The sequence below is a fragment of the Symphalangus syndactylus genome, chromosome 7, assembly GCF_028878055.3.
Source record: "Symphalangus syndactylus isolate Jambi chromosome 7, NHGRI_mSymSyn1-v2.1_pri, whole genome shotgun sequence".
In the NCBI taxonomy this organism is placed as follows: Eukaryota; Metazoa; Chordata; class Mammalia; order Primates; family Hylobatidae; genus Symphalangus; species Symphalangus syndactylus.
Window position 1 is genome coordinate 6,925,541 of NC_072429.2, and position 8,885 is coordinate 6,934,425.

The window sequence follows — 8,885 nt, forward strand, 5'->3', positions numbered from 1 at the left end:
TTTTACAGATAGGAGGTTGTGGCTCAGAAACAAAGTCACCTCTGCAAGGTCACAGTCTGAGGACTGCAGCCTCCTGGGCCCTGAGGCTCCCTCAGTCCTGGATAAATGGGAGGGGCAGCAGTCAGGTGTGTTCCTGAGAATGAGCAGGAAGGGGCCAGGCCGGCCTGCCGGGCCTTCACCCCGGAGGAAGCCCACTCCCGTCCATCTCCCTCGCCGCCGGCACATTCTTGGGTTAGGTATCTTGTGTCCGGCCTGGAGGTGGACCTTTCCTGGCGCCTTCTTATTTAAGGTCGGGGCACGGAAGGCAGGCTTGCAGTCGGAAGGACCAGGTGCTGGAACTCTGCTGAACAAAGTTTCTTTTCTTCCTCCAGGAAAAGAATGAGGGAGTGAGGGCCACAACGTGGACTCCTCACCAGAGAAGGAGGGGCTTGGCCCAGCCAGCGGCTCCACCGGAAGAAAGCAAGGAGTTCTCAGACCAGGGGCCTTCTCTGTTTCAGGGCCTACAAGTTCCAAGTTTGAGCTGGTCTCCATGTTCATCCTCAAAATTTTGGCAAGAGCTGGCTTCCGGTTTTCAGGGTGGGAAGCTTCCCGCATGTCACCAAGACGGCTCCAAGACTCTCCGAGCCACCTCCCTGGCTCACAGGTACCACCCTGAGGACAGAAACATCATGCTGCCATTAAAAAATATACAATAAAAGGCCAGGCGCGGTGGCTCACGCCTGTAATCCCAGCACTTTGGGAGGCCGAGGCGGGCGGATCACAAGGTCAGGAGATCGAGACCATCCTGGCTAACACGGTGAAACCCCGTCTCTACTAAAAATACAAAAAATTAGCCGGGCGTGGTGGCGGGTGCCTGTAGTCCCAGCTACTCGGGAGGCTGAGGCAGGAGAATGGCGTGAACCCCGGGGGGCGGAGCTTGCAGTGAGCCGAGATCATGCCACTGCACTCCAGCCTGGGCGACAGCGAGACTCTGTCTCAAAAAAATATATATATATACAATAAAAAAGCAATTTAAAAAGATAAGTTTCAGTTGGTGTTACTTGGAGTTTTACCTAAAAGAGCAGAGAAACCATTCAGAAGTATCTTTATGTATAAACAGACCAACTTCTCCCTCTCAAATATTTGGCAGCCCACCCCCACGGGTCCAGGGTTTGAGGCTCCACAGACAGTCATCACGCTTGGTTGGAGCCAGGTGCCCCCTGACCCCCGACTCTACCTTCCCCCCCAGCCCCACGCACTCCTCAGTCGACACGTGCTTCCTGAACACCCACTGTGGGCCCGGCACTGGTCTGGAATCTCGGACTACAGCAGTGGACAGAACGGACAAAACGTCCAACGCTCACAGTGCTGAGGCTCCAGTGAGGGGGGCAGGCATAAACACACACGTTCACTGAGGGCGTGGGAAGGAGGGAGGTGTGAGGACCCGGGGTCGGGCTGCAGGATGTACAGTGTTCAGCGTTTGGGGAAAGTCTCACTGAGAAGGTGACATGGGAGCAAAGACCTGAAGCAGTGATGGAACAGCCTGCAGGGTCCCGGGGGCAGAAAGAGAGCTCCAGGACGAGGGGTGAAAGGCCCGGCATGGAGCAGAAACACGCAGGGGCCAGCCGTTCTGTGCAGCTGCAGTGAAGCCACTGAACAGGAGAGTGGCCGGGGCGTGGGAGAGGGGGCACTGAGCTTGCAGCTCCCAGCAGAGGCCGGACAGCACCTGCAGTCCAAGTCTGCATGTGGAGAACACACTTGGAGTGGGTTGAATGTTGACCCTCTCACCCCCCCAAAAAAAGATGTGTCTACATCTCAGAACCTGTGAACGTGACCTTATTTGAAAAAAGAGTCTGTGCAGGTGTAGTTAATTTAATAATCTCAAGATGAGCACATCCTGGATTATCCAGGTAGGCCCTAAATGCAAGCATGTGTCCTTATAGGAGACACAGAGGAGCGACACAGGGAGAAGAGGAGACCCTCACGGACCACCCAGGTAATGATGTAAGTTATGCATCCGCAAGTCAAGGAACACCTGGAGCCACCAGAAACTGGGAGAGACGAGGAAGGATTCTCCCCTAGGCCCTTGCTGACACCTTGATTTGGGACTTCTGGCTTGCAGAACAGTGCAAAGATAAATAGGTATTGCCATTGAGTCACCCATTTGAAGCAGCTTGTTATGGCAGCCACCGGAAATTAACACCCACTGCAAGGGGTGAGGGTGTAGGTGGGGAAACCAGCATGGGGGGCGCGCTGCAAGACACAGCCACCCAGCTGACTCCCAAGTGCATCAGGCCTGCCATGGTCAGCATTTGCTATGTTTACTCACCACCTGGATTTTTAAAAAATGTGTCTCCCTGTTTTCATTTAAATAAACTTATTTTAAAATGCACTGTTACATCACTAAGTTAAATATAAAACTAGATTCGTTTCCCATAAATAGAAGGGAACCATGAACATTAATTCAGTGAAAACAAAACTTACTCCATTCTAATGACACGTTCTGCTGCCTGCCAAGGACTCTGAGTCTGTGGCCTCCTCTCTGAGTCTAAAAACATAAAATAGGGCTAGTGTCAGAGAGGCACCAATGGCGAACTGGCATCAGCAAGAGCTTCTCCTGCGTGTAACTCCATGTCCCTATACCCACTAAGGTCAGTATCACTCCCACTTTGCAGGGCCCACACCTAGACAGCACAGCCCTCAAGGCTAACGTCCCCAAGCCCTGGCTGGCCCAGCCAGAGTAACTCTGCACAACACCAGCATACATTGGGTGGTGATGGCGCTGTAAATCCAGAAAAGTTCAGACTGAGGCATGAGCAACAGAGTTTTCATGATGGGATGGGATGGGGTGGGGGAGGGATTGGCTGCCCTAGGGAGGTTGGAAGAAGGTGGCTACCTTGTGTCAGGAAACTTGCGGGGCCGGGGTGGGGGAAGCCACAGGAACCAGGCTAGGACCCAGGGCTGACCCCAGAGGGGACCCCTGTGAAGAAACGGTTGAAATTGGTGTGAGCTTTCCCTTTGGACAGTGGAGACAGTCCTAGGATGAACCCAGTTTGGTTGGTAGTTTTAAATGTTGAGAGAGAAAGTGAAATGCTCTTAGTTGCAGATTGATTTTGCCCTGCATGGTTTTTAAGTCACACGCACTAACTCGTACTTGAATTTCTCAACCCACAGAGCCAAAAAAGCACTGTGCCTCCGAGGGATTCCTGTGGCTGGGCTCCAGGGCCCATGCAAAGGAGTGACACACGGCACCATGTAAATACCCGTCTGGTTCAGGCACAAGCTTCCTTACATCAAAACAGCGTGAAACTGTAGGAGACCCAAATTTCAAGCCAGGAATTCAAAAGTGCAAGAAATGAGGGCCAGATGACTTTGCTTTGCCTTGCAGATGCAGTTCACACCAACAGGCCTTCCTGAGAGGGAGTGGCCCTGCAGGGTCACCTTGGGCTGGCCTTGTTCCTTTGCTAAGGGTCACAGATCCTGGGTGGTAGCTCATCCCCGACCCCAGCAGGACAGCCCTGGAGGGCTGCACTCTCCTTGGGGCTTTTCTGCACCCTCCCCACACCTTGGTAGAGTGTCTTATTAAACTCTCCACCAAAGAAGGACATTCTGCAGTATCTGAGAACATGGATGAATCCGGAGGACATTATGCTAAGTGAAATAAGCCACTCAGAAGGACAAATACTGCCGGATTCCACTTACGTAAGGTGTCTAAAATAGGCAAACTCATAGAAGTAGAGAAAAGAACAGTGGTTGCCAGTGACCGGGAGCTGGGGAAACTGGGGAATTGTTTCTCAATGGCTTACAAAGTTCTGTTATGCAAGATGGGTAAGTTCTAGAACTCAGCTATATGACGTAGTGCCCAGAGTTCATGATTCAGAATTATACACTTTAAAATATGTTACTCAAAAAAATTAGCCAGGTGCGGTAGCACGTGCCTGTAGTCCCAGCGACTCAGAAGGCTGAGGCAGGAGAATCGCTTGAACCTGGGAGGCGGAGGTTGCAGTGAGCTGAGATTGCGCCACTGCACTCCAGCCTGGGCGACAGAGTGAGACTCCCTTTCAATAAATAAATAGATAAAATATGTTAGGAGGGTGGCTCTCCTGTTGGGTTCTTACAAAAATAAAAATAAAAGAACACAAGGAAATTTTCAGAGGTGATGGATGTGTTTAGTGCCTTGGCTATGACGGTATCCCAGGTATATTTATATCTTCAAACTCACAAAGATGTATACAACAAATGTGTGCAATTTTTGTATATCAGTTATACCTCGACAAAGCTTTAAAACAAACCAAACTCTCCTCAACTTATCATATTTGAATGTGCCCCAGGAAACAGATCCTCAAAATAGTCTCTGGGATCTGGTTGCTCACGTATTTGAGGAACACACAGATCACACCTCCTTGCCAGAAAGAAATGGGACTTGGGACATCTGGCCTGTGGTGGCATCGTGATTACTCAAAGGATGTCTGGTGATAGCAAGAGATAAGGAGGCCAAGGCTTTGGAACAGCAAGTGACTGCCACCCTAGTTGCTATGACAACCATGGCCCAGGGAATAGTATCTACCCTAGAGCATCATTTTTCTTTTCTCTTTCTTCTTTTTTTTTTTTTTTTGAGATGGAGTCTCGCTCTGTCGCCCAGGCTGGAGTACAGTGGCGTGATCTCCACTCACCGCAAGCTCCGCCTCCTGGGTTCACGCCATTCTCCTGCCTCAGCCTCCGGAGTAGCTGGGACTATAGGTGCCCGCCACCTCGCCCAGCTAATTTTTTGTATTTTTAGTAGAGATGGGGTTTCACCGTGTTAGCCAGGATGGTCTTGGTCTCCTGACCTCGTGATCCGCCTGCCTCGGCCTCCCAAAGTGCTGGGATTACAGGCGTGAGCCACCACGCCTGGCCGAGATTTTTTTTTTAAACTATCCTCTTATTGTAAACAGAAAAGTATTTTTGCTTGATTTCTATTTTTTTTTGAAAATACTTAAATTTACTATACAATTTTATGAACATTCCTGTTACCTTCTCTTATGTTATCCTCACAAGTTGGGCTGGAGTATAATTCCCATTTGGCATGTGCGTCAACACGCCTGGAGAGAGCCGAGCTAGCAGTGAAGAGCCCTGGCATCAGAGCAGAGGTCCAAACCCTAACCCCGCAGGCTCAAAGCAGCCCTGCTCCCTGCCACGAGAGGGTTCCAGGTATGGAGGCCAGGCCTGGGAGGCCACAGAAACGGAGCTCTCTGGGGGAAGCGCCTGCTGGGCAGTTGCTTCTCAGCCCTGGCCTGAGCTTTGCACCGTCTCAGTGGTTGGCAGCGGAGGAATGAGGCTGTGCAGTCGCCCTGTCAGGCCCAGTAAGACACCTGATTGCCTCTGCCCAACGCCACTCCTCAGATCCCAGGGGCTTGTCCCTTCCTCTAGGAGGGAGGTTACAAAGGCCCTGCTTGCCCAGCCGGGGCCCTCCCAGAGGGAGCTGGAAATAGGATGGAAGCTTGGCTAAGGCCTGGTGATGGAAGCTGCGACTTGGCCAGCAAGGGGGCACCCCAGGGACTCTGGACAGGGTCTGGGCATCAGGCAAGTAGCCAGGTTGAATTAGGTGACTGCTGTCAATGGAGCAGTCAGGATGGCTTCTCTGAAGTGGGGACAAGAGCCACCTGGGAAGGGAGGAAGGCTTCAGGCTGGGGAAACAGCAAACGCCAAGGCCTAGAAGAGGAGCAGCGGTTTCCTGTGCCATCCACTCTCCCTGGCATTAGAGAATGCAGCTCACATACCGCTCGTGGCCCTGGAGATCACGCATGCCCGGCCTCTGGCTCCCCCTTTGCGTGCACACACACACACACACACACACACACACACACACACACCCCTAACCTCTCACACCACGACTGCCCAGGATACGGTGGGCCCCTCTGAAACCATCCCTAACTAAGTGGGCCGCAGGCAAGTTTAGGGGGCGCTGGAGCTCACGCCAAAGCCCGGAGTGCAGCCCCACCTGAAGGGCAGGAGTCCGCACCAGCTGGTGGCCACCTCGAGGGCCCTTGACCTGCCAGATGATCCACACAAGGCGCCCAGCCTCTCGGGCCCCTCTCCCATCTGTCTAGTGGGTGGATTAGTCCAAAGGCCTGAGACTCTCTGTAGCCCCGCCACTGTCTGACTCACTCGCGATCTGAAAACAGGCAGCACACAGCTCATTTTCCTCGTCTGATGACAAGACAATTTCCCAAAATCCCTTTTAGCTGGGAGGGGTGACAGAAAGGCCATCTGGCCAACACCCATCCTTGCAGCCAGTGATCATTTATTTCCCAGCTGTGTGTTCTGAAGAAAATAATGAAAGCTCTGAATGCCACCGCCAGGGTGGCTTTGCAGCTGTTCTTGGCAGTGACCCTGTTGCAGAACCCCCACTGACGGAGTGTCCTTCCCCAGCTTGAGCCGCACCCATCGGACTCCACCAGGGACACTTGAGTTTAGCTCACAGGGAGCCAGAAGCAGCTGCCCCTCCCCATGGACAGCCTGCCCCTCCCTGCGCTGTGGCTCTGGGACCTTCTCTGGCCTGGCCCCTGCCCTGCCTGCAGGCTTCCTCACTGTCCTCTGAGCATGCACGCTGTGCCACGCAGTTTGCAGAGCCTGTTCTCTTCTGCCCTCATGACTGCCCAGGAGCTAGGCTTTCCCAGCCCCGTTTTACAGAGGAGGAAATCAGGGCTCCAGGAGATGCGGGGGCTTGCCCAAAGTCACAGGCCAGCAGGAGCAGGCACGTGAGTGCAGATCAGGCCTCCTGGCATGGGTTCCTCTGCATCTTCCCTGTCCCCACCCTCTACCTCTTCCCACCCAGGTCCCCCGACTCTGACCAGCCTCCAGCCCAGCTCCCTCTCTAAGCCCCAGATACATATCCAACTGCCAATGGACCTCTCCACTGCAGAATGCGGTGTCCACTGGCACCTACTCAGCCAGGCGCAACCGTGTTCCTCACCTCCCCAGCCTGCTGCCGTCTTGGTTCTGAAAGCCAGCCTCAGTGCTCCTGGTGCCCTCCAGGGCTGGATCCATGGGGCATGCCACGCTTCCTTCCCTCCCTCCCCTCTCCAGCAGCTCTGGGACCCTGTTTGTGCTCCCCTGAAGCCTCCCGCCCACTCAGCGTCCCACTGCCCCAGGGATCTTCCTCAAGTGCAGGTCCCTCCAGGTCACTTCTGTCTAAGGCCCTCTGCTGAGCCTCCCACGACGAAGGGCATGGGGAGGGACTGCCCAGCCCGCCCTGTCTGTGGGCCCCACACCCTAGACTCCCGGGCTCCACCTGCAGCACCCCATGAGGTTCCTGCTTCAACCCACTGGGATCCCCTCCCCGCACGCTTCCCTTCCGCCTGGCCCTGCCTGCCCTGACGTCCCTCCCCCTGGCCCAGGCCGACTCTTACACGTTTGTGATGGACAAAAGGTTTTTTACAGGCTGGGCACGGTGGCTCAAGGCCTGACACAGTGGCTCACGTCTGTAATCCCAGCATTTTGGGAGGTTGAGGTGGGCGGATCATGAGGTCAGGAGTTTGAGACCAGCCTGGCCTACATAGTGAAATCCCGTCTCTACTAAAAATACAAAAAAATTAGCCGAGCGTGGTGGTGTGCACCTGTAATCCCAGCTACTTGGGAGGCTGAGGCAGGAGAGTTGCTTGAACATGGGAGGTGGAAGTTGCAGTGAGCCGAGATTGCACCATTGCACTCAAGTCCGGGCAACAGTGCAAGACTCCGTCTCAAGAAAAAAAAAAGTTGTTTACAACCCATCGTCCTTGCCTTGGTCTGTTAACAGCACCTCAGATTTGTCTTGAAGATGTCCAGTCCACCCCACCCCACCCCATGATGGGTCTGAAGCCCAGACCTGTAGTGACCATACAGTGACTGGCTCAGGGATGCATGATTCCCAACATGACCTGAGGAAATCCCAGCTCTTCCTCTGAACCTTTGGGGATGCGCCCGCTGTCCCCTGGGGTTGCTAAGTCAGTAGGATACAAGCCTGGAAATTCCAGGGCCACCAGGCAAAGAAAACCGACCTAAAGCGGCAGAGAGAAAAGCAGAGCTGAGAGACAGAGACAGTAGGAGACTTCAGTATCTGAGTGCCTGGATCCAGCCGTGCCTGCACCTGCCCCATGAATTTTTCAGTTATGTGAACTAATTAAATCCCCTTTGGACTTGCACCACTTTGAGTTTTTTCTCCCAGTTGCATAGCATCAAGACTGGCTCCAGTGACCCTCTACTCCTAGGCGCGGTGGGTGGCACCAGGAAGAACTCCCAGAGCCCCTGGACCCACTCTCGGGAACAGTACCTTTCCGTTCTTTTTTGCTTCAGCTGATTTGAGGTGAGTTCTGGCCCACAGGCTTGAGGTCTGTGCTCGGTGGAGTCCAGGCTAGACTCAGAGTCGGGGGCAGAAACTGAGAGGAGAAGGCAGGAGTGGCCAGGACAGCCTTGTGCTCAGTGGAGCTCTTGAGGCTCATCACTGTGATCCATCGAGGCGGCGCCACAGTCCCAGACTACAAGGATTTTTTCTTTTTTTTTTTTTTTTTTTTTTTTGAGACAGAGTCTTGCTCTCGCCCAGGCTGGAGTGCAGTGGTGCAATCCTGGCTCACTGCAAGCTCCGCTTCCCGGGTTCACGCCATTCTCCTGCCTCAGTCTCTCGAGTAGCTGGGACTACGGGCACCCGCCACCACGCCCGGCTAATTTTTTTGTATTTTTAGTAGAGACGGGGTTTCACCGTGTTAGCCAGGATGGTCTCGATCTCCTGACGTGATCCTCCCGCCTCTGCCTCCCAAAGTGCTGGGATTACAGGCGTGAGCGACAGCGCCCGGCCAGGGATCTTCTCGTTGGCCGATGAGAGAACAGTGTCGCACCTCAAATGGTTTTCCAGACAGCAGGTGTAGAGGTACCTGGCATGAAGTCTCCTG